The 26587-nt window shown below is 36.4% G+C and overlaps 1 protein-coding gene and 1 non-coding gene across 26 annotated transcripts in view; one reads left to right on the top strand and one right to left on the bottom strand.

The window, feature by feature from the left end:
- Positions 1-26587, bottom strand: part of ADGRB3 (adhesion G protein-coupled receptor B3) — a 732591-nt gene that overhangs the window by 517135 nt on the left and 188869 nt on the right. The gene's annotated exons all lie outside the window — the stretch shown is intronic.
- On the top strand, positions 15159-15265 carry LOC146406064 (U6 spliceosomal RNA). Its single transcript, XR_014834520.1, has one exon. It is a non-coding gene; the product is annotated as a U6 spliceosomal RNA (small nuclear RNA).

Below are 26587 nucleotides of genomic sequence, written 5' to 3'. Positions count from 1 at the left end.
AGAATCATTTATTTGACACTGGGGTTTTTCTTCATTTTCATATCAGTTTATTTTTCTTCTATAAAATTCAAATGAAGCTACAGTTGAGGGTTTTTTTTAAATTTTAAAACACCTATACTATGATTCCCATATTATAAATTATTTCCATATTTTTATTCATTCATCCACCCATGCACCCAGATTCCTACCTATTTCTACACAGAGATAAGGAAATTGGTGCATTGAAAGACAGGATGGTGTTCAGCTCACATTAAAAATGATCATTTTAACAATTCACTGGTGGCTCAGCAAGGTAAGGATCTGGTGTTGTCACTGCTGTGGCTCAGGTATGATCCCTAGGCCAGGAACTTCTGCATGCTGCAGTCATTGTTCCCCCCCCCCAAAAAAAGATTATTTTAGAGTTGTAGAATTTAATTTTTCATCTTTAATTTTCAGTATTGCTTGTGTTGCTTAAGCATGGATAATTATGCCAGAAATGAAATATTTTTTCTTCTAAAACTGGAAGAAAATGTGTAAAAATGGCATGTAATATTCTAATTTTCAATAGCTGATTTATAATCGAATATTAATGACAGGTTTTACTTAATACTTATGTGTATACAGCTTAGCTACTCATCCCTTGATACTTTCTCTAAGTAAGAGATCATTTTAAGTTCCCTTAAATTTTTTTAAAATTTTAACTCTGAATTTAACAACTTAATTTAGATGTCAGTCTCTACATTCTGGTCATTCCTGGACTTTTCTGCAAAATCCCCAGGCACAGATTTTAAAATTAATAAAACTACGCCATAAAGTACCTCCACTGAGGAAGATTTAATTTAAAGACACCAATGTTTTCCAAAAGCCTTTTTTTTTTGTGATTCAAGAACCATTTTTCACTTCAAAAACATCAAAGCAAATATTATTCCTTTTCAAGACCCTCCTGATAAACCACTCAAACATCTCCAGTCACCACAAGTTTGACTGAGCATTAACATTTTTTTAAAAAATTAATCAACCTTACAGAGCAATGCTGCATTTTCCTCTAACAAATTTCAGTCAGGTTATGGCCTTTTTTTTACTGGGAAGATACATCAAAAATTGGATTAGTCTTTGAACTGTCAATGTTCAAAACTCAACAGACAATTCACAGGATGCTAATATCACCTCAGAAAAAAATTTTAATGTTAGAATATGTGTAACAATTATTACATTTTATTCAATTTTGATAGGGTTGACCATGGAAGGAATAATAACTTTTAGGGTGAAACAAATTTTGGCAAAACAGGAGTTCTGTTGTGACTCAGTGGGTTAAGAATCTGCCTGCAGCAGCTTGAATTCCTACAGAAGTATAGGTTCAGTCTCCAGCTGGTGCAGAATCACTGTGTTAAAGGATCCAGCACTGCCACAGCTGCACTGTAGGTCACAGCTGTGGCTCAGATTCGATCTGTGGCCCAGGAAGTTCCATATGCCATGGCTGTGGTCATAAAAATTTTTGGCAAAACAGCAAAACACATTATTTTGTTCCTCAGTGATAATTTTCCTTTTCTCTGTTGATTTTGAAATTGTGAGTTCATAAACCACATAGAAAAATAGAAATACATTTTAGTAGAATTATGTAAAACATGGTAGAAAAATTTTATTAGTCTTCGAAAGAAAAGACCCTTTAAAAATATAAATGGAACATATGGTAGCTACTTCCTCAGATCAATGCAAAACAAGAGCCACTATGTTTTTCTATTTCTATGACTTTTTAATGCTTAAGAGTCAATATATTTATAGGAACAGCTAATTTAAAGTGGGGGGGGGGCAGCAGAACTTTCCAGGCCAGGGATCGAACCCGAGCCATAGCTGTAACCAGACAACAGCAGATCCTTAACCCACTGTGCCACCAAGGAAATCCAGGAAAAGATAATTTTAAATGTAAACATTTAAAATTTGAGTTTCCACCAGTTTTCCTATTTAGTATTTAAGAGTGTAGATTAGTATTTTTCTCTCTGCTTTTAAGATGAAAGTTTTCTGTTGTCATTAATGGAGATGATAAAACGTCTTTTATTTACATATACTTACCAAAATGTAAGATGAACTGAAGAAACTCTATAACTGAATATCCAATATGGAAGACTTATGCTTTAACTTTTACTTCTGTTTATTGCATTTTTTAATTTTTTTTTTCATGGTTACCACTGTGCTATATTTTTTGTTTGTTTGTTTTAAATGTTCTAGTTCTTTTAAATTTATGGACTTCTTTCTTTTTTTTTTAACTTGTTATTTAATTTTACAATATAGTTAATAAAATTTAGCTCTTCCTAATTGAAGTTGCTTAGCTTTTTATTTATTTATTTTTTGTCTTTTTTTTTTTGTCTTTTCAGGACCACACCTGTGGCATATGGAGGTTCCTAGGCTAGGGGTCGAATCAGAGCTACAGCTGCCAGCCTAGGCCAGAGCCACAGCAACACCAGATCCAAGCCGTGTCTCACGCAATGCTGGATCCTTAACCTAATGAGCAAGGCCAGGGATCAAACCTGCAACCTCATGGTTTCTAGTTGGATTTGTTCCACAACAGGAACTCCTGCGTAGCTTTTTAAAAACTACTTTATGCTGATTTTTTTGGACTTAATTTCTCAGTTGTATGATTCAAGTTCTTAAATTTTTAACATCCCTTTCTTTTCTTTTTCTTTTTTCTTCTGTAAATGTCATCCTCTACTCATTCCTTTTGAACATGGTTTTTATACTTTTGTTAAGCATTTCAATTTCACCTGCTTTAGCAGTGGCCAATGGGGAATAGAATTGCAAGTCTATCAACAGACAAATTCAACACCACCAATAGGAGGTTGGAACTTTCATACTAGAAGGTAGCATCTATCAAAAATTAGTTCATCAAATAGTCATATTTCCTGGTACTTGGAAGGATGGCAGAGCAAACATCCCAGGGTAGGAAGTGCTGTTCACATAGAAATGGTAAACTTGACCTTTTAGAATGTTGCTGCCTTTTGAAATTCTACATAATCAAGTCATCATATAAGAAGCAGTACATTTTGAAGTTCATGGTTTCAGATAAACATTAACTAAATATGGTACAACACTGGAACAGAAGGATAGCAGCATAATACAACTTCGCCTAACCTTAGGGAGAAGCTAGATGGTGACAAAATTCCTATGAGAAATGACAGAAGAGGTGTCTGCATTTCCATCATAAGAATGCAAATGAAGACCATACTTTTAATGTGGACCACTCTGTTCATGACTGGTCATAGCAAGGAAGAAAGAGAGAGATTCTCAGATCATGTACCCATTTAGCCTTTCCTTTTGTGTTGACTTCTATTAACTAAGATCTGATTTAGTCCACTTTTAGCCTAGTCTTTGCCTTGACTTAATTTTGTTCCAATTACCTGCTTATATTCTACATGTCTCTGTAAACCACTTCAAATAGATTTTGGAATAAAGCAGGATTAAAAAAAGCAAACACATACATGCACATGAAATAATCACCAAACAACCCTTTAAATTAGTTGAAGCTTCTTGTCTACTTTGCTTACAGCATATCAGGCATGGAGAGGTGAAACCATTCACATAAACCAAGTCAGTATACATTTAAAAGATCTAGGACCCTAAACTCAGGACTCTGAGTCCTACTAAAACCAATGTTCTTTTCATTACCTCTTTGGCTGTGCTACAGCAATTTAAATTTCACTAACGGTTTACCAAATAAAAGGAATATATGTTTTCTGACTGTTACATTTATTCTGAATGGGCAGTATTTGTCAAATGAGGTAATCATGAAATGTGCAAAGGGGACAATGAAGTAAATCTAGTTCAGTTCAGGAATACAAGTTTTTTCTGTTATTCTTTGTTTCCTTGAATACTTTGTTAAGAGCAAGAAGAGCAAGTGAGGCAAATTGCTATACATGTCCCAAGAGCTCTATTTCGCAGACATTATGGTAACATGAACTACAAGGAAACAGGGGGCCAGGTTAAAGCAGGCTGACCATTCCAACAAGAAATTATCATGACAGAGCTAATGGTAATTCCTCTGTTTGGAGAAGATTTTGGGAAATGGGTTCCGGTAACTTGAAGATTCTGCAAATCCATGTTTACGGCAACATCTACTGACTGGCTTCTGAAGTCAGTATCTTCTTAATAGTCTGCAGAGTTCCTGGCTTTCCTTTACCTATCATATTCCAGGCTGGTATTTCCACATGTGTGGCAGGGGGGTGGTGGTGGTAGAGAATACTGTTTTTTCCCTCTGATTATGGTTTTTTTTCACACAAAAGTGAAAATGTAGGTGTTGAAAATTCAGGATTCAGAAACAAGACAATGACTATCAGAAAAGCCTTGGAAGTTAACCTTGGTGGGGGATCTCACAGTTTGAGATAATGTTTGGTAGTTGCTACTACAAATAGATTTTAGACCTGGTTACATCCTCAGACAGCAGCATTCTCCTTAAAGGGAGTGAGTCCAAGTCCAAGTCCATAGGTGGCTATAAATGATAAATCCACTCAGAGGAGGAATGGCCTTCAGAAGCCATTTAATAGACCCCAGGTCACCAAAGCAATTTTTCAAATGAGAAGGACTATAATCCCATCTTGGAAAGGCTATCTTTAAGCCCATATCTATTTTTTAGCCTAGGGCCATAAACTATCCCTGAATGCTACAACTCAGCCAGCCTATTTCAAGTCTTCAAAAAGAGAGAATGAAACTTTATATTGATACCCTTTTTCTTAAAAGAGCATGAATTTATAGAAATTCTTGCATTTTTCCACCTTATGCTATATGAATTACAGACTGATTTTACCATATTATTTATAAAAATATTCGAATAGTTACACAAGTAACACACAATTATGCTATATGTAAAGTGAAGGTTTTATATAAAAGTTAATTTAATGCAAAACTATAATAATTATTACTGACTTTTACACATTTCGTGCTTATCTTTATAGTTTGAGTTAGCATCTTTATTTATTCTTACATTCTCATCCATCTCATGGTGTAGCAAGTATCAAAAGCACCAGCCTTACAAATCAAGATCGTTAATTAATTCCTGTACCCTAGGAAAGCTTCGCAGCCTGCAAGTTAGTTACAGAACAAAGCTCTTTAGTTGTGTGTGGTTTTGTTTTTCATCTAGTTCCTGGTTTCTGGTGTGTATGATTCCAGGAAGTAATGTATTTCTTCCTATCCAAGAGTTTGAGTAGGAAAGAGCTGCTGGAGTAACAGGGTAATGATTGGGTTGGTGAGTGGAGTGTTGCAGAGGGTAAAGCTAAACAGTTTTTTCAATTTTCCTAAATTAGGCTCCTCACAAAGGAGCCTAATTTTTGTTTTGTTTTTTGTTTTTTTTTTTTGTTTTTTTTTTGCCAGGGCGTATGGAAGTTCCTAGGCCAGGGATCGAATTTGAGCCACATCTGCAGCCTATACAACAGCTGTGGCAATGAATGATCTTTAACCTGCTGCGCCACAGTGGGAAATCCAGGAGCTTACTTTTTTTTGAGACACATGGACTTTTAATACTGATTTCATGATCAAATGAAAATGAATGTTGAAGTCACATGTACCATATCCTCATATTATTTTCACACTCCACACATCCTCTTTCACATTTTACTTTTAAAATAAGGTACATGGAGATAGGGTAAGGAATTATGCACTGTTGTTCTCTACAACAGACTGAGGAAAATAATTTTTCCATAGCAGTTTACACACCTTTCAGTACCTGCAGCAAGCAGCTTATCAGAATTTCAATGGACTATATCCAAATGTAATCTGGAACATCCAGTTAAAGTTCTGGAAGGAAGGCCACCATGCTTGCTTCTTCTTTCTGAAACTCACCAACAAGAATACAAATACAGGAAAGAAACATGTGTCCTAGTGAAACTAGAAAATGGCCATAATCCTGAACCATGATCTAGGAAGACCAGCAGCTAAGAAGGGTCAAAACTGGTCCTGATCCGGAGAAGTTCAGAGGAAGCTCTTGCCCCTTCAGCCTTCAGGCAGTGCAGAGCCCTCATTGCCGGGTCAGTGTCCCTTGTCTGGAAGGACGAGATGGAGCTGTGTGGGCAATACACACAGAATCCCTGAGGCCCTCATCACAGCAAGCAGGGAGGGAGGAGCCAGATGAGAAAACACACATCTGTGGCATGTCCAATACAATACAGGCTTTTGATTTGTCACATGTCAGAGAAGAATCGCCTCTGCACGTGTGTTTTGGTGTCTTAGAGAAAAGCGAGGTACGATGCCCAGGACTGGTGACCTGTAGTGAATCCCTGGGAGCCTGCTCACAGCCTGCCAGCCAAAGCCAAGAGAAGTCTCCACCCAGGGGCGGGGTCTGGGGAGGGGTAGCGGTAGCCCAGCCTGAACCAGCTCATTGCCCCAGGACTCAATAACAGAACTGCTGGGCCAGGGAAAAGAAAGAGCCCCCACTAAACGATGAGTAACATTCAGGAAGAAAACCAATTTTAACCAAAATCAAATCCAAAAAACAATTCCACAAGAAAAAAAAAAAAAAGACATGAAATGCTAAAGGCAGAAAAATTATGCTGCAAAACACAAGACTCATTGAAACCTAAAATATTGCGGAAGTTGTGACCTCTCTAATGCAAGAACTCTAAATGAATGTAAGGGTTCAAAAAAAAAAGAAGAAGAAGAAAAAAAAAAGCCAGATGAAATTTGAGCTGGAAGAGCCAGAGTAGAAATGAAAAAGCAAAACAATCATAATAGGATTATACCTCATGTTTATGTGGGATGTAATTTCGTTCCTTAATAACTCATCTAGACGATTTTCATTTACATTCGGGATATTTTTTCCTAGGATAATTGCAAAAGAAACATAGCACACACTTCTTTCTTATGAAAATAAGAGAACAAGGAAGCACCACACATCATTTGCATATATTTTTGTCTAAATATAACTCCAGAAGAAGATCAATCACTTCAAATCACAGAACAACTGCTTCAACTGATTCCAGTGACATCAATTCAAGCTGAATCAGAAAATTAGTGTCAACCAATGATGACAAGTCAGATTGCTTAACCCCTCTTTGCTGCCTGGGAAGACCCCACCCCACCTCCAAAAAACAGCAAGTAAGTACATGGAAACATGTAATATAACGTCTCCTTACTTTAGCAGACCTAAGATCAAGCATCCTATCTTGAAGTCTCACTGTTTAAGGTCAGAGGGTAAAGTATTCTGTTGTTGACAAAAATTACTGAACTTTTAAAATTCTTCCCTAATATGATGTGTCAAATATTATAAGCATTGAAATGATGTAAGTACATGAAAAAGGTTTTAAATCATCTAACTATTAATTTTCTCAACTGAAATATTTTCAATTTAACCAAATAGCCATTTTAAATTAAAATAGTCATGCTTAATTTGTCCAAAACTTAAGGGGTCTGACCCAGATTCTTCAAAACAGAATCTTGAACTTTATTTTGTCAACAGTATTTCACAAGCCGTTCTGAATTTGGGCATAATCTTAGTATTTTCCTACTTTTGTGACATCAGATCAGGGCTAGAGGCCACCCATAAATATACTCTCCCAAGCTCCTTCTGCACTGAACAGATGGAGTGTCCATGAATAAATTCAGCGAATCTAACTCAGAACATAAAAGACTGTGGAAGCTTCAGGCTGAAGGATTCTCCTGAAGGAGTTCAGCTTGGCTGCAATTTTCTTGATTTCTGGTATTCCATACAAGGTGGTTATTTTTTAAGTTCCTTGTTTTATAACTTGCGAATTCCTATCAACTAGTTACAGAATGGAACCAACAGGCTACCATAAACCTTTTATATTTTTGATTTTTAAAAATAAGCTTTATATATGGATATGCATAACATCTTAAGCCTAGTGCCATTATTATCTTAATAATATCTTATTTCTCTTGAATTAAAATACTATTGGCCCATAGGTGACCATGAAGTTCAAGTAATTATTCTTACAAGTAATTAGGTATATCGGGTTGGTTAGTAGCTTTGTGTTGATCTAAACACATCTTCCCTTGGTCCAGATTTGACCCCTGTATGTTAGAATAAAAGGTAGCAGAGCATGGAGACATCAACACCCTGTTGTGAGGGCACGTGGCTTTGGATTCTGTATAACTCTGGAAAAGTAACCAGCCTTGCACAAAATGATGTCAAAGAGTTTATTAGTGTCAGTTTACATGTTACTTTTCTTTGAATGGCACAATTATGTTGATTGGTAAATAGGAGATGGCTCCCAGGTTGTCTGATTCATTTCCATTCATTCACCAATTCTTATTAATCGTTTGTACATAAGCACTGCTCTTGGTGCTGAGGGTACTGCAGAGATCAAAGCACATAAAACCCCTGCCTGCATGAAGCTAACACACTAATGTGAAGGAAAAGGTTTTCCTCCTGACTGGTTATAATATCAAACAAATTAACATTTTCTTTGCCCTTTTTTTAAATCTCTTCTAATTCCAGAAAAAAAAATTATTTTTAATTTTTTTGAAGAAATAATTTTTCCAGCAATACTAGAATTAAATCATGTGCAAGTTATAAAGCTTTTAGTAGAGTTATTATCAAACAAAGAGTTATTTTTCCCACTTTAAATTTGCAATATTATTAATGAATTTCTATTGTTTTAGTTAAGTTTAATATTTAGCAAACTGATACACTAATTTCTGGAAAATAGGATGATAGTAAAGATTCAGAGTTCAAATACTTATTTATCCTTTAAGGTAAGAATGTTTAGTTAAAATAGTAATGATTTTTTTTTCTTTTAGGTACTTACAAATATAAAGAGTATAATAATACCTTAGTTCAATGATTAAACTTTAACTTTTAGACTTGACCGAAGCCACAACCTGAATGACTTGATACACTGTGTTCCTTTAAAGGCCTTCATAGTAGCAATAATATTATAAACTGAGTAACTATAATATTTTCAAGCTTTGTGTTACCATACTCATTCAATTATTTAGTTTCTATACACTACCTTAAAATTATTTTTAATGAAAGAATTTTTCATTCTACCTATTAATTTGTTTCCTCTGTAAGATAATTTTCTTCAGATAATTCAGCATGAAATGTTACATGTAAGGAATCAAGAAACATTATACTATCTTGGATTTTTTTATTGCCTACATATGTTCTTTCCTGTACAAAATGGAGATGGCTATTTTGGTTTAAAATCATAAGGCTTTGAAATAAACATGCCTCTTTAAAAGTCGTGTTTTAAACTTGAGACAGGTTTATATCTCTTAAGTGTGGGCTGATTGTAATTCTGAACACTCTGCTGGTTACAGGTACATGGTGGAAAGATGCTAACAGGTCAGTGTTGGAGGTTCATCAATGCAAGAAATTCAGATCTCAGGACCAAAAAAAGCACTGTTCCTTAAGAACAAACGTGCTACAGATCTGGATGAATAGATAAGTTCTTTGAACTCATTTTGCAAGTATATAAATGCATTTGTAAATAGTTTGCCCACTTCTGTCACCCAATGCCCCTTTATTTTTAACCAGCATTGCACAGTTATAAATGAGGCCAAGGTTAAGAGTGAATTTGCGGCTTTGAGCAAAACAGCCAAAAGTCCCACATAGAATTCAAAAGTTTGATAAAAACTACGATACTGTTGGTTGATTGTATTAGTACCACATGCTAACCAATCTAATCACTAGTGAAAGCTGTAATGGGAAATTTAAAAATCTAATTTGAAGAACTGTAAAGCACTCAAGGTGACCTGTTTGCATAGAAGCAGGAGCAAAATTTAATCTTACCAAACTAGATATTTGTTTTTTGTTAATGTTTTGTGATATGATATGTTAAGAAATGTTTCACTTTATCTCTCAGTTTGGTCTTTGGGTCTGGAGGCCAAGCAATGTGAGAAACTTAGAGATGAATGAATCAGAAGAGCCTTCTTACCAAGGAAAATTAAGGGTTTAGTTGACAAGGTAAAATACCTAAATAACTACAAAACAAACTTTAGAAAGGATGTGTCTTATGTGTCTTTATTAAGACTATAATGATACAGATTTTTCAATAAATGGTAACTTAATCATTGAATTTATTCGTGTTTATAAAAGCCTTCTTAGCTATTTCAACAGTTGAGTTAGATTTAAATGTAACACCATAAGTTTAAAAATACTTTCCAAATGCCTCAGGTCTTTTTTACAAATATGTTTATATCAAATAACCATGAGGGTTTTTTATGTTAATTCTGTTCAATCCTACTAAGTTCTGTACACTTTGGATACAAAGTCATATTTAGAACATATGCTTTAAAATATGCACAGGTAATTAAAGTAAAATACTCTGTTTTAAACTCCTTAATAGTAGGACAACAATGAAAGGTAGCTTCTATATTTATATGGGATTGTTGTCTATGATCCTGTTAGCAATATCATCACTGACTCCGTAAGTCCACCAGGGCTCAGAGTTATGTGTGGTGGAAGTGAAATGTACGAGTGATATGCAAGAGAGTTTGGCACTCTAATCATGGATGGAAGGAAATACCCGCTGGAGCAGAGGACGTAATTTATGGTATAATTAGCATAACTGTTTCCTGCAATCTTTGAAGCACAACTGATCTCTCAGTTCATTTGACTTTCTGTGGAATCTGAACCTTTTGACTATTTCCCACTTCTTCATATTATTCCCCCTTGATTTTCCAGCCTTCCTTCTTTCATGCCCCGCTTCCAACCTTTCTGATGACCTCCTCAGCTAGTGGCTTTCCCAGGGATCCGCATTTGACCATCTTTTCCTCACAGCTCACAGGCTCTCTCTAGGAGATCTCATTTACTACCCTATTCAACACAACCCAAATTCAAAGACTCAAAGCTTAACAAAATAGACAGGTATGTCCCATAGACAGAATATCACAGTTTTGAGTAATCTGATGAACACAACCCAGTCTTCTCTCTTGGAATCTACCCACATTTGCTCAACTGCTGAATGACCTTCTGCCTAAATAGTCCACAAAAATCTGGAATGTTTCAAAGTCAGTATGTCCCCAATCATCAAAACAAGTCTTCCCTTCTGTCTTCTCCACTTTAACCTTCAGCATTTGCCTCAATGAGAAAGAAGCTTTGGGGGTTGCTATGCCATTTCTGCTCTCTGTTACATTCATGGCTGGCTCATCACATGGTTCCTATGGTGTCTCTACAACTTTTTCACAAGTGCACTTTATCCATATTCCTTTTCTGTTGAGCAGCCCAATTACAGACATTTTTAATTTATGGCATTTTAAAATACATAATTTCTGGCCATCTAGGTACAAAAACTGTCAATGAAATTAAGAAAAGTTTGGAAGGTAAAGCAGATACTCTGGCTGCAAAAGACATTATTGGGACAATTGATGAAACTCAAATGGAGTCTGAGAATCAGATGTCAGTAACACATCTGTTGAATTTCCTGATTTTGATGTTTGTACTGTGGTTATGTAGGGGAATGTCTTTATTTTTAGGAATCACACAGTAGAGTTTTATAGGTGATTGGACATCAAGTTGGACACTTACCCCCAAATGTTTCAGGAAAAATAAAATTCTTTATACTGAATATCAACAAGAAAAACAAGAAGAAGAAGAGGAAAAAGGAAAGTTTGTAAGGAAGTTCTCTTGAAGCTCAGCAGGATAAGGATTTGACATTGTCACTGTGGTGGCTTGCATCACTGCTATGGTGCAGGTTCAATCCCTGGCCTGGGAATTTTTATTTTTCTAAATTTTAATATACAGTTGTTTTCATTTAAACTGAAAGACATTATTAAGTCTCTTAAAACAAAGAGAATGTAGAACTACGACATAAATTCTAAGTTCTGTATTTCACTTTTAGATAATGAATTTGTGGTTGAACTGGCAGATCTAGATTATAGAAAAAGTTGGTTGACACTATAAATTCCAAATCTGAATTTATAGTGAATGTTTGCTTACTTTGAATTTTTCTCCTTTTCTCCCTTTTTCTAGCATTTTCTTGTCTATAAGATAATAAAGGCAAGATATTTCCAGGGGTTTTTTGGTTTTGTTTTGTTTTATTTTTGTTTTTTTTTGTCTTTTGTCTTTTTTAGGGCCACACCCATGGCATATGGAGGTTCCTAGGCTAGGGGTCTAATCAGTGCTGGAGCTGCTGGCCTACGCCACAGCCACAGCAACACGGGATCCAAGGTGTGCCTGTGACCTACACCACAGCTCAGGGCAACACCGGATCCTTAACCCACTGAGCAAGGCCAGGGATCAAACCCACAACCTCATGGTTCCTAGTTGAATTCGTTAACCACTGAGCCACGATGGGAACTCCATCCAGTTTTGATACTATCATAGATTTTAAAATGTCAAAAATAAAACTTGCTAATGGAGATTATTAACTGGCTCTGATGATGGAAGTATTTATGATGCATAAGAAATCAAAACTTTTCTTAAAACAAGCCTCATCTACCACTATTCTATTCCAAGGTGAAAGTACAGTTCAGGTCATATGGTAGTTCTATTTTTACTTTTTTTAGTTGTTTATTGCTCATCTTAAATAAGGTATAATTCTACTCACTGATGATAACTATAATTCAGTATGTCTGAAGAGCCGATGTAGCTATTTCAAATGCTCATTCTTTTCACTGTGTTCTATCTCACATGAGATTATTTCATCTTCTAATAATAGTAAATTCCATTCAGAACATTATTTTCTATTTTAATTGCTCTGAAAAATAGTACTTTTGTCATGCGATAGTCATTTAAATATGAATGTGGGAAATTAATAACAATTAACCTGAATAATTTGATTTTTAAGGGAGCTCTTTTGATTACACTTCAATTCAGAAGCAGGTCTCAAGAAAGAAGTACATAAAGTTACTAACAATATTTGTCAATAAGAATACAGTCTTAGATTCATCAAAAGTAGGACACTGGGTATTAATACAGTTCTATTAAAAGCATACTGATAATTAATATTTTCTCTTCCTCACAATTTATTAACTTCATCTAACAAGATGGCACTACTAAACAGTGATTTTGGAATTTTGATGCTCTTCACTTTATATCAACACAGGTCAAAGAATCAAACCTGGCATATGAGCAACCTCAAAATTCAAATTACTGAAATTAATATATCTTTGAAATAAGATCAATCCATTCTAAAATATTAAATTAATTCTATATTAAGTAGAATACCAATTTTTCCTTTCCTCTCTCCATTAATGCTAAAATAATGTGGAATATTGCATTAAAGATCCAAGTAATTTTATATAACAGCTTATCCTACATTAATCCTTCTTTTCCCTTTGCATCATAATATTTTCTACTCATTTTTATGCCAGTAACTGTTAGGACTGAATTTTGCTTTGGTACCACAGCAGTGATGTTTTGGCAGTTATATAAAAGGTATACATATTAAACATTGTTCTACCTAAGACAGATAGGGGCTACATGGGATGTCAACTGAAGGGCTAATATGGACCTTGAGGCTGCACCTCTATGCATAGAACATTTTTTTTTAGTTGAATGAGTCTTTAAGTTCTCTAATGCTTTAGAATTTTCAAAAGTTTCACACATATGATTTCATTTAATTCCAAAATAACTGTTTTTGAAAAAATCCCATTCCTATTTTGCCTCTCCCCATTGGTAACCACTAGTTTTTTCCCTATTATCTCTGAGTCTTCTGCTTTTTGTTCTAGTCACATTTGTTATAATATTTGGATTCCACATATCGGTGATATCATATACTATTGTTCTTTCTCTCTCTGACTTATTTTACTAAGCATAATGCCTTTCAAGTCCATCCATGTTGTTGCAAATGGCAAAATTTCATTCTTTTTTGTGGCTGAGTAGTATTCCATTGAGTGTGTGTGTATATATATAAGTACATTCACACATTTTCACCATCTATTCCTCTGCTGATGGACACTGAGGTTGCCTCCATGTCTTGGCTATTGTAAATCATGCTGCTATGAACACTGGGGTGCATGTCTCTTTTTGAATTAGTGTTTTTGTTCTTTTTGGATATATACCTGAGAGTGGAATTGGTGATTCATATGGTAATTCTATTTTTAGTTTTTTGAGAAATGTCCATTCTGTTTTCCATAGTGGCTACACCAACTTACATTCCCACCAACAGTGCATAAGGGTTTCCTTTTCTCCACATCTTCGCCAACATTTCTTAGTTGTGTTCTTTTTGATGATGACCATTGTGACATATGTGAGGTCATATCTCATTTAGGTTTTGATTTCCATTTCCCTGATAATTAGGGATGTCCAGCATGTTTTCATGTGCCTGTTGGTCACCTGCATTTCCTCTTTTAGAAAAATGTCTATTTAGTTCTTCTGATCATTTTTAATTGAGTAGTTTGTGGGGTTTTTAATGTTGAATTGTATGAGCTGTTTATAGATATGTTGGATATTAACCCCTTATCTGTCATATAATTTGTAAATATCTCTTCCCACTCAGTAGATTACCTTTTGGTTTTGCTGATGGTTTACTTTTTTTTTTTTCAATTATACAGTAATAGTAGGCAATCTCTTTTTGTGGAACTCAGTACTTTTTAATTGACCTTTCTATCTTGTAAACTTCAGTCACACAGTGGGCACATATAGAAGAACAATGCAGACCCCCACCCCTCAGGTGCAGAACTGAGGTCTCCATTATCTACACTCTCTTAATAACCACAGAGGCAACAAGCATCAGGAACAAACACTCACTTTATTTGATTCCTGCTAGATTTTAGTTATTGTTGAAAGTCACCTGATTTTTGAGTGTTAGTGCTTTAGCCACACTGTTTTGTTCCTCATTTTGTTATCTGTATATCATTTGAATCAACGCAGAGCCACTGATTCAATTTTAGTTTGTTCAAATTTTAATTTCCAGCCCTCTGGTACCATAGGCCCACTCATATTTCAGCCTCTACATCACCATGATCCACTAAAGACACAGTTTTACAGACCAATGAACATTTTATTTCAGTGGAAAATTGTATCCATACTTGACACAGTGCTATCTCTAAATTGTAGAAGCACAAAGTTTAGTTTTCAATGTCTTATATTTAGACAGAAATATTCTTCCAATGTAAAACTACTCCCTGGATTACTAGATGACATTTTACTCCTTAAAATATGTTGTTTAGGCAGCAGAGAACTAAGTACAATTTTGAATATAATCTACTCATCTACATATAAGCAGGCAGACAAACTGAATAACAGGAAGCACCTGTATTGTTTACTTTGTATCATATAAATTTAAAATATAGTGCTTGCTTCCAAGGCATATATACTAAAATTGGAAGGACAGAGAGAAGATAAGCATGGCCTCTCTGCAAGGATGACAGTCAAATTCATGAAACATTCCATATTTTTTTGCAAGCTATTGCATTTAGAATTATAAGCAATAAGGTCCTACTGTATAACACAGGAAACTATAGCCAATCTCTTGGGATGGACCATGATGGAAGATAATACAAGAAAAGGAATGTATATATATGTATGACTGGGTCACTTTGCTGTGCAGCAGAAATTGGCACAATGTTTTAAATCAACTATAATAAAAAAAGAAAAAATATAAACAATAAAGTACAATTCATTGTTAAAACAAAAATGTATTTCATTAATAATGTTTGCCAGTGAATAAATATTGAATGCCACTATATGTTACTCAGTATATTCTGTGCTTTTTATACATTTTAAGAGCTGTTCCAGCCTCATGTGATTACAGCCTAATTGTAAAGACTGACATTAATTAAATAAGCACATGATAGAATGGAAAGTTCTATCTGTGGAAAATGCTATGAAGTTCTGAATGAAGCCATGGAGTGGATGCCCTTGGAGGCAGATGTAACTGTACATGCAAAGGTCCTGTGGTGAGTGGAACAGAGGTTTTTGGGACTCAAAGGTCATTGTGGGCTAGACCACAGAGAAGGTGGCTGGAGTATACAGGGTGCTTCGTGCTACACTAACAAAGATGATGCATCGCATTTGTGACAATACATGGCCATTTCTGATGTATATATGTATATACATAGGTAAAAAACTCATCCTCAGAACACCTTAGAACAAACAACCTTTTAAACCCAAAGCCCTCTGGGCCTTCAGCAAAGGCACCTCCACTCATGCTACTTCAGGTCCTGTCTTCCTATCTATCCCAGAGCAAAGCCACAGCTCTCCTGCATCATCAATTTCTCTCTGTTCTTTTCCCCTCTACAAACAAGTCGTTTTCACCACCCAAATAATACCCTCTTTAATCCCCACATCCCTCTGCAGCTATGGCCCCATTTTATTGCTTTGTTAAAAGAAAGATTCCCTTCCTTTCTTCTCATTCTCTCTTGAACCCACTCCAATCAGCCTTCATCCTCCCTCCAGACAACAATGCCAAGGTCAAGTCACGGTCCTCATCCCCACATTGTCAGCACCACTAGCCCACCTGTCACTGAGTCACTGTCCTCCCTTCCAGGAAGTCACATTCCCGGTCTTCCTTCTAATACGGGGGCTGCTCCATTTCAAGCCACTCTTCTGGTTTCTCTTCCTCTCCAAACCTCACAACATAGAGCTCCCCAAGATTCAAGCCCCAGAATTCACCTCTCCTCTATTCTTACCACTTTGGGGAGCTCATCCAGTGTCAGGGCTTTAAAGGAAATCTATATGTTGATGCCATCCAAATTTACATCTCCAGGCCTGACCTCTCGCCTGAGCTCCCATTTTCTTTGAGGCCTCCACTGGAGGGTCTCTCAAAATGACCTTCCTTTTTGGGTAACAGACATCCTATTCCCTTGCACATCTCAGCCAGTAGTGAATCCATCCTCACAGCTGTTCAGAGCAGAAAAATGCTGTCACTGTGGATTCTGCTCTTCCATACCCACAGCCAATCCATGGACAAACCCCATAGCTATGCCTTAAAAACACCTCCAGCATCTGACCTCTCTCACCACCTCCTCTGCCATCACTCTGGTAAAACCACCATCTGCCACCTGAGCCACTACCATGGCCTTGTGGCAGATCTGGCCACTTTATCTTTGACCAAGGCCAGTGTATTTCAATACTGTAACCAGAGAGAGAATCAGATGACACCATTTCTCTTCTCAAAACCCCTCCCAGAGCTACAAGTTCTCCTTGGAGTTAAAGCCAAAAACTTTCTCCAGTGTCTACAAGGTCTGTTCCAGCTTTGAGTTCATCAGCTACTGAATCTTTCTGCAATTGCTCTGCTCCTGTCAAGCTCCCATGCTTTCCTTGTCCTAAAGCACTTTAGAGCAGTTGCTTTTACTGTTCCCTTAGCCTCAATGATCCTGCCACATAAGCTCCATACTCACTTCCTCACCCTCTTCAAGCTCTCTTCTCAGTGAGGATGTCCTTCCCTAAGTGGAATTTTTTGTTGTCACCAAATAAATTCTTTATTGTTCAACATCTACATTAGAGAAAAATTTATGATTTAAAAAAGAGCTGAGTAGCTACAAAAATCACTTTGAAATCACATTCTCCATCAATACCACTAGAGAAAGGAAGACTCCTAAGCAGTATTTTTGAAATGTGGAAAGAAAGAAATTTAGACCTTAGAATTATGTTTGTGTTCAAAAATAGATAATTTAAAAAAAATGGTTCTCACCCTGAACACATCTGATCTCACCTGAGTGTAATTTTTAAAGTTTAATCTGTGCCCGTACTAACACTCCCTATGCTCTTCTCCTGCTTTTTTCCTCAATAGCTTTTATCCCACTGGATATAGCATGTATGTTACTTACTCCTTCCAAGTATTGCCTTATACCTACTAGAATTTAAACTCTCCAACGATGGTGTCTGTTTTACTCATTTCTGTGTTTGCAGCACTTAGAATACCGGGAACACAGAGAGTATTCACTAACTACCTGCTGAATGTATAAATAAAGGCATGATTTCTTCATAAAAGAAAAACTTCAGGCACAAAAATAGGGAGAAACTGAACAGTAGAGTAGATGGTTAGTCTGAAAATTTACTGTAAATGGTGGGCATACAAAGTTCTGCTTCTGAATCTATAGGGAGTGAAAGAGATATGAGTTTTATGATCACCTTTGATTTACATGTGACATATATTACTTATACATGTATTCCCTTATATATAAGAAAACTCTGTGGAGTCTCCACTATGGTACAACAGGACTGGAAGCATCTTGGGAGTCCTCGGACACAGGCTTGATCCCTGGCCCAGCACAGTGGGTTAAGGATCAGGCATTGCTCCATCTGTGGCTTAGGTTGTAACTGAGGCTCAGATCTGATCCTTTGCTCAGGAACTCCGTATGCTGCAGAGCAGCCAATAAAGAAAAAAAAAATTAAGACTCTGGGTTTTTTTTGTTGTTGTTCTTTATTTGTTTGTTTTGGCCACATCCATAGCATGTAGAAGTTCTCGGGCCAGGTACTGAACTTGTGCCATAGCTGTAACCAGAGCTATAGCAGTGATTACACTGGATCCTTAACCCTCTGAGCCACAAGAGAACTCCAGAAACCCTGTTTATATTAAGAATTACATGATAAAAACTTTCAAGGTATCTTGCATACCTGTGGAACACCTAGAAAAACCAAAAGCAAACTCTCCCTTGAACAGCATTTCTACAGTAAAGGTCAGGCAGAACTGTCAGATGAAAATGTGCAAAAATGTATGATCACTGTGTATATTTATACACACACGGAGCAAAGCCACCATGAGCAGAATCCATCAAAAACAAACCAAAAATCCAACCATAATTATTCCACCAGAGGTTCAGATTATAGAACTGAATACACATCACAAAACAAACACATTGAAAAGCTAAAGATGGAGTTCCCTCATGGAACGGTGGCTTAAGGATCCAGTGTTGTCACTGCTGTGGCAGAGGTTCAATCCCTGCCCTGGGAACTTTTGCATGTCATGGGTGTGGCCAAAAAAATAAACAAAAAATAAAATCTAAAGACACAAAGTATGCATGAAAATATGTGAAGGCAATAAGATATTATCAAAAAAGATGACAAATGCTAGAAAAAATTAAAATAACTAATGTTTTCCATTATGAGTCCATATATACATATATAAAATTGTACACTTGGACTCAGTACAGTGTATTTTATGTAAATTATATCTCAATAAAGGTGATACTTTTAAGGAAGTGATAGAAAGGTAAAACAGTCATTGAAATAAAGCTGCAGAGAATGGTATAAGCAGTAGGTTTAACCATGATAGGAAAAGTAGCAGTTTAGAAGATGAAGCTAAGGATATAACTCAAAATTCTTTATAGAAATCTAAAGAAATGGAAATATAAAAAGAAGCTAGGAGATGTGGAGAACAGGGTAAGTCCTACCAAGCTCTAATATGAGTTTCACAATGAGAAATTGGTGCAATAAATGATGGGATATGTTCAAAGTGAAAATGGATGAAATAATCTCATAAAAGATGAAAGACATGAAACTCGGATGTGGGAAGAACAGTCCACCTCAAGTCAAACAATTATAAAGAATTCCACAGCTAGGCACATAGCACTAAAACTTCAGCACACTAGGACAATGAGAAAAATATTAAAAGCTGTCAAAGAACAATCCTATGAAAGAATAACTATTAGACAAGAAAGAAACAAAAATCTCAGAAGAAAGTAGAGTAATATCTTCAACTTTCAGGGAAAATAACATAAAATTGAATACTTACCTAAATTATCATATAGGAATAAAGAATTATTATGACATTTTTATATAAAACCTGAAAGAGTTTACCATTAACATAAATGCCCTTGGAACTTCTAATTTGACAGAAAGAAGTAATAACTATTTAGTTAAAGCAACTGAATTTCATTTCCTGTTTTATGACATGACCCCACATTCAAACATCTTTTCAAACTTCTTCTCACATCTAACAGAGCACATCAAGCATGAATGGTTTTACATCAAGATTGCTAGTCATTGACATGCTTATTAACCAAAATATGAGTTCTTAGAAAAGTCATTCCATAAACAACTGGGAATAATATCCATGACAGAAAAAAAAGTACATCATTATTTATCATGAAGGTCTTAAAAAATCAAGAACGAGAACATAGGAAGGAAAACATTTTCTTCTGCATTACCTTACTAAGCATTTCCACTGTTTAAATAAATCACAGAATTCTAGTATCTATGTTACCTATTTTCTCTCTCTCTCTCTCTCTCTCTCTCTCTCTCTCTCTCTCTCTCTCTCTCTCTCTCTCCCTCTCTCTCTCTCACTCCCCCCCCCACCCCGTCCCCATAACCTCCTAAAAAGTAAGGAGAACTTGCTCTAACATTTTTGAAATAAATTCTTTTTTTTTTCATCATAAAAGGATTAATTTCTCATTCAATGTAAAAAACTTCCAAAGTATGAAACACATCCATACAGGACTTACTCCATTTTTCCCCATGCTCCAATTTTTAAGAATCATGATCATATTGAATTTTGTGCTCCAAATCTTTCACTGAACATTAACAGCCCCTTTCAGTGGCTCCGTAACATTCCACAGAGCAGATGAAGGAAACCTGCCTGCCTCCACCGCTGCTGAGGACCTGTTCAGTTGCCCTCAATTCTTAGTGTAGCAATCATCTTGGTGCCTAAAACATTCTGTGCTTTATGTTTATTTCTTCCAGTTAGATTCCTAGAAGTGGAATGACTTATTCTTTAGCTCAAATACAGCTTTCTTGTCAGATGTAAAAGGAAATGATGCTTCCAAAGACTCTTAATTTAGTGGCAGCACAGCCTCTTCAAATTGTCACTAACTTTAATGACCAGCAAGTCATTTAATTCAGAGTCTAAAATGAAATGCCTCGTAAAATGCTTGGATGACAATTTCTATTTCTCAAGATCACTTATAGAATTTCTTAAGGTACAGTCCCAGGCTCTAAACTTGAAACTTCACACAGAAACTTTTTTTTTTTTCCTCTGCATGATGAGCTATGCCTTTGAGATAGTCTTTGGAGGTCTGGAAGTTCAAATACAGACCAGATGGACCTTGAATGGCAGTTTTTGAATGTTAAAAAGAAAAACTGCCAAACAATAGGAATATTGACTAAGATCCATGAGGATTCAGGTTCAATTCTTGGCCTCTCTCAGTGGTTAAGGATCTTGTCAAATAAGTGAACAGATAAGTAAATAAAAAAAAAAAATAGGTAAATTAACTACCAAAAAAAAAAAAAAAAAAAAAAGAGCAGAGGCAGAAGGAAGGAAGGGAGGGAGGGAAAGAGGGTAGGGAAAGATAATTAACTTTTTATAATGGGAAGGAGGGGAGAATTTTATAAAGAGAGAAAACATGAGCAAAGTAGGGACAGGTATATAATTGCAATAGAACTAATTGGGTTAAATTAAATTAATATAAAGGCAGGTACTGAGTATGTTACAGGCTTCAAGTCCCCTTTGAGGAGATTAAACCCAAAACCCTCTGGCCATGTCTCTTGTAATGTCCCTCCCCCCACCTGGAGCAGCCTGGGCTGCTCACTCCCTACTAGGGAAGGAATGTCGCCTTTTCCTCACCCAGTCTCTCTATAACCTGTTCCCCATGCAAATAAGATATCCTACCCCAAACCAATCAGAAGATCAAACATGCCCCGTACAAAGATCAAACAACACTCAGGGCAGGAAAAACTGGGTCTCTGCTCAGGTCTGCTACATAGGGACATAAAAACAGTTGTAAAGTGAGAAGGACCCTCTTTTTCACCTGAGTGCGTGCACATGCGTGTGCTCTCTCTGAAAATGTACTTGCGCTTTAATAAATGTGTAAAATGCCCACTGTTTCAATGTTTTGTTTACAGCAGGGTGGGGACGAGGAAACTGCAATGTTATCATTCTGGAACAAATTCTGTCAGGTACACAGTAGATAAGATTTCCTGTGTAGAGCCTTGAATGCCAGTCAAAGCAGAAGGCAATGGAAGCTACTCTGAAGGTAAATTACACAACCAATGTAAATCCTTAATAAGTTTCAATAGACTCCAATAGGCTGGTGGAGATGTAGCACGGATCGAGATAGGAAAACAGATGAAGCAGAACCAGTTATAAGGGTATTTATTTCAATAGCTCAGGCAAAAATAATAAAGGATGGGATGGTGATAGTGAGAGAAAAAAGAAACAATGACTTTGGAAAAAAGTCAGAGATAAATTCCATAGCACAAAGCAAACAAGGAGCAAAGGAGAATGAGAAAGTGAAGTTTCGATTTGTAATTTCAACTCTGATATCTATTACCAGGATAAGAAAGGAAGGAGAAATAAATTTTCAGAGGGAAACAGAGAGTTTTGCCTTGTGACTCTGGGCTTGGAAGTGCCCAGTACACCTCCTGGCAGATATACTCTATATATACTCCTATATATATAGGAGATGTCAGTACTACTTATAGAGATTTGGGAGTCATGGCCCTAGAAGTTCTAACTGAACTCAATTTATGGGAGAGAACAAATATACCAAAGGGAAAGTTATACAGAAAGCAGTCATCTAAGTATACAGTTGGGTTGCAGACAGAAGAAAAGCAGGCTAACAAAGGAGACCAGGAATAGAGGGGAAGCTTGGGGCAGTGCGAAGGAGAACATGTGAATGGAGGAAGGGGCTAAATAGTGCAGAGACTGAAGAGGAGGAGAGAGAGAAAGCATTCGGGTAGTGAGATGGATGTTGCAATGGGTATGAGTAGTTTTAAAGGAGTGAAATTTTAAAGGGGTGCATGAACATCATGGACATGGACATGGAATTGGCAACAAGCATCTAGTTACATATAAAGATAGGTGTGTTCCGTGGCTTTCAGATATAAAGGGGAGAAAAATGAAAAAAAAATCTTGATATTCTGAAGGCTAGATAATTTCTTCAGAGAAATAAACAATATTCCACTCATTCAACCATCTTTGCTGTAACAGATGACAGCTGTGAAATTTCAGGATAAAGAAGCATCTGCCATGTGCTTTGTTCCTTTTAAGTCAAATGTTTTATATAGTGAAACATGTACTTATCAATCTTTTATAAAAACACTGTTGATTTCATTGAAATTTATCTTTCCTCAGAGAGTTGGGTTTTTTTAAGAATTTGAAAGAGAGAAAGTCTGGAAGACTAAATAAAGAATGGAGAGGCTTTCTTGTCCTTGAATTTTTCATCTTTCAAATTTTTGTATTGGCAAAATATCATAACATTTCTTTGGTTCTCTATGTCTGGCGATAAGAAGACTTGATAATTCATTCTGGAGCAGTACATAATTAGAGCTGCAAGTAATAAATAACTAAGCCCACATTTTATAAGGGAAAATAAGGTCCCCAAAATTCTGAGGATCTAAGATTACATAGCTAGTGGGAGAAGCCAGGACTTGAACTCTTTTTCTCCTTTCCAGGAAAGGTTTCATACTAGTTACACGACTGACTCTAAATCACAATTTCCCCCTCTTAGTTTTCTCACCAAACCAAGCTGTTTCATTTCTCCAATAGTGTTTTCACACATAGTGAAATAGTGTTTCAATAGCTTGGGAAAGGGAAGAGGAGGGAGGGAGAACTTGAGGACCTGCTCTGTGCCACACAGGCTGCTGGATGCTTATTTGTTGCCCCCCTCCCTTCTCAACCACCTTCACTCCTCACCCCTGCAAATAGCCACCAGGCTTCCGGTTTTACAAGAAGAAGTGGTTGACATTAAAGGTGTGAACGGGTAGACTGTACTGCTTTCCACTCACATGGCATGAAGATTTTGCAGATGGGGATGCTGCAAGCCCAGAGAACCATTCCTGTGATTTGCATTCTTCCTCCTCTAAAGCCTATAAGTGTCTCACCTAACTAAGCAAAGGAGAAAGCACGAGTCCCAGTTATTAGAACAAAAAGCTATTCTATTCCTTGAGCAGCCAAAAAGAAAAAAAAAAAAAAAAAAAAAAGGAAGAGTAACTCAGTTACTCTCTTTCTACCTCCTTTCACTTCCAGCCAAAGAAAGAAAAAAAAGTGTATCTGGTGTTGTCACTGCTGCGGTTTTAAGTTCAATCCCTGGCCTAGGAACTTCGACATGCCATGGGTGCATCCAAAACAATAACAATTTTTTTTTATTAAAAAGAAAAGTAATTCAGTTACTCATTTTCTATCTACCCTTTTTTTCACCCCCAGTCAAAAAACAAAAAAAAGAGTAATTCAGTTACTCTCTTTTTACCTCTTTTCACCTCCAGCCAAAGATACAAATGATACTCAACTTTTAAATGTCAAGCACAATAGTCATTTTACAGTAATGAGCAGGTAGGTAGCAACAAATGTGGTGAAACCTGATTATTAAATTCTTTTTTTTTTTTTTTCAGAGTTCTACCATATAACTTTCCTATGTGTGACATAACCATTCGTTTTTTTTGTGTGTGGTCTTTTTAGGGCCTCACTCACAGCACATGGAGGTTCCCAGGCTAGGGGCTGAATAGGAGCTATAGCTGCAGCCTACATCACAGCCACAGCAATGCAAGTACAAGCAGCATCTGTGACCTACACCACAGCCCACAGCAACACTGGATCCTTAGCCCACTGAGCAAAGCCAGGGATTGAACCTGCCTTGGATGCTAGTCAGATTTGCTTCTGCTGAGCCATGATGGGAACTCCATTCTTTTTAATTGCTTCTCTGCTACTCACAAATGCATTTGGCTTGAAAATCAGTATGAAATACAATCACAGCTACAATTTATCAATGGCTTACCAGGGATGTTTGGCACTAGCCCAGATACTTTTTTTTTTCTTTCTTGGACACCCCACAGGCCAGGGATCTGATCTGAGCCACAGTTGTGACCTATACTGCAACTGTGACAACACTTGATCTTCAACCCATTGTGAAGGGCCAGGAATGGAACCTGTGTCCCAACACTCCAGAGATACTGGCCAATCCCACTGGGCTATAGCAGAAATTCCAATCCCAGATACTGTTTACAATTTTTTTTTTTTTTTTTTTTTGGCCATGCTCAGGGCATGTGGTAGTTCCCAGGCCAGGTGTCAAACGTGTGCCACATGCAGCAAGCATCCTAGCTGCCACAGTGACAGTACAGGATCCTTAACCCACTGTGCCACTAGGGAAATCCATAAATATTTTTACTAAAATTTGCAACCATTTAAGATTAGAAGACCCACTTTATAAGGCATCTTGGGTGTTGCTGGGTGTTTTGCTGTATATTTGCTAAACACAGGACTTGCATATTTTAACTTAAAAGTACTCCTTTAGCATTATGGTAGCTTACCACACTCAACAGTCTTTTTATACTCTACAGAGGTACCAGTTAGAAAAGAGCACTCAGATGTAAGGAGAAAAAACTAGCTATAAGGATGAAACTAATGCCTTTCATGGAAGAAAGGTGAAATCTTGAGTCATACATAAGGACAGGTAGGAACAGTAACTCCTCACCAATTATTACCTCATAATTGAGTCATACATAAGGACAGGTAGGAACAGTAAGTAACTCCTCACCAATTATTACCTCATAATTGATTAAATAACCCTTGATCATTGGCATTTATATCAAGCTAGATATTGGGTTTTTCTTCCATTCATTTATTCAACAAAAATTTATAAAATATCCATAGTGGCCAAGTGCATAATGCTGCTGTGGCATCAGCCTCTGAAGACCCCAGATGACTGTTCAGAAATTTTAGTCTAGCAGGGGGAAAGAGATGGAAGACAAAGACATTTTACAAAAAATACTCGATGTTGTGGAGATTACAGCTAAGGGGGCATCCTAACAAGTCTTTCTAGGCTAGGAAATCATCTCTACATTATTTCCCGAATATTTGAAAGAATAACACTTCATGAATTCACACTAGATTTGGTGAGTTGCCAATAAGACACTTAGAAGAACATAATGGAATGGTGTCCAAAAGAGTTTTGATGGGAGGATGGGAGTCTTGAGAAGCAGAAACCCACCCCTAGCCTGAGGAGGATGGGCTGGAAGTGGGCTGAGATCTGGTGCTGATGCAGGCAGGGCCCCTGGAGGTTGCTTACAGGGAAAGGGAATGAAACACATGATTAAAGGGAGTCAAGGAGTACTGAGCCATTTACAAATAATTTACAAGTAATAGTTTATTTAAGGTTGGGTCTTTTGAATAACTTTATGGCAAAGTAGGGAGAAACAACTGAAACTTTTAGTGCCATAGAAGAAGGTAGCTCAGAAGTTATATGCATTTAGAGGAAAATAAATAATATATTTGTTTCATCAATAAGAATTGCAAACCAAACTAATTAGAACAAGGAGAAAAAATGCTTTCCTCTTTAATCTGGTTGTCATTAATGCTACGGGAATTATTTATGCACTCCTGTAGAGCTAATTACAAATCAATTTTATATAATTAGATATTAATACTTTCTGTTATGTTTTCTAATAATTCTCCATTTAACAGTGTCATAACTCAGTACAGATTCTTAATCATTTTCACGATAACAAATATTCTTAAATTTTATTCCAATAAGCACTGGCTACTTGTTCTGAACTAAGTATTTCTAGGTTTATTTCATATTTAAAATATATCTCAGTATATTAAAGAGTGCTTAAATTAGTTATTCAAAGTCCATTTAATGTAGTTTTGTGATTTCAAATCAATTAAATAGCACTTTCTTTCCATATACAAACTAATTTTTATGCATTCAAATGGAAGCTTTTGTCCACTGTATTTAATGTTATTCAATCTTTGACTTGATTCCGTTCTTCTGGGGATGGATCCTTGTTATCCAGGAAACTTCAAAGCTAAAATCAAAAGAAAGGTTGTAGGAAGGCACCTTCCCT

Source organism: Sus scrofa, chromosome 1 (genome assembly GCF_054392235.1).
Source record: "Sus scrofa isolate SSC_HxYL_T2T_F1_AM1 chromosome 1, Sscrofa_HxYL_maternal_Yorkshire_Landrace_v2.0, whole genome shotgun sequence".
NCBI lineage: Eukaryota > Metazoa > Chordata > Mammalia > Artiodactyla > Suidae > Sus > Sus scrofa.
The sequence above is the reverse complement of the archived record's forward strand: the minus strand, read 5'-3'. Positions and strand labels throughout refer to the sequence as shown.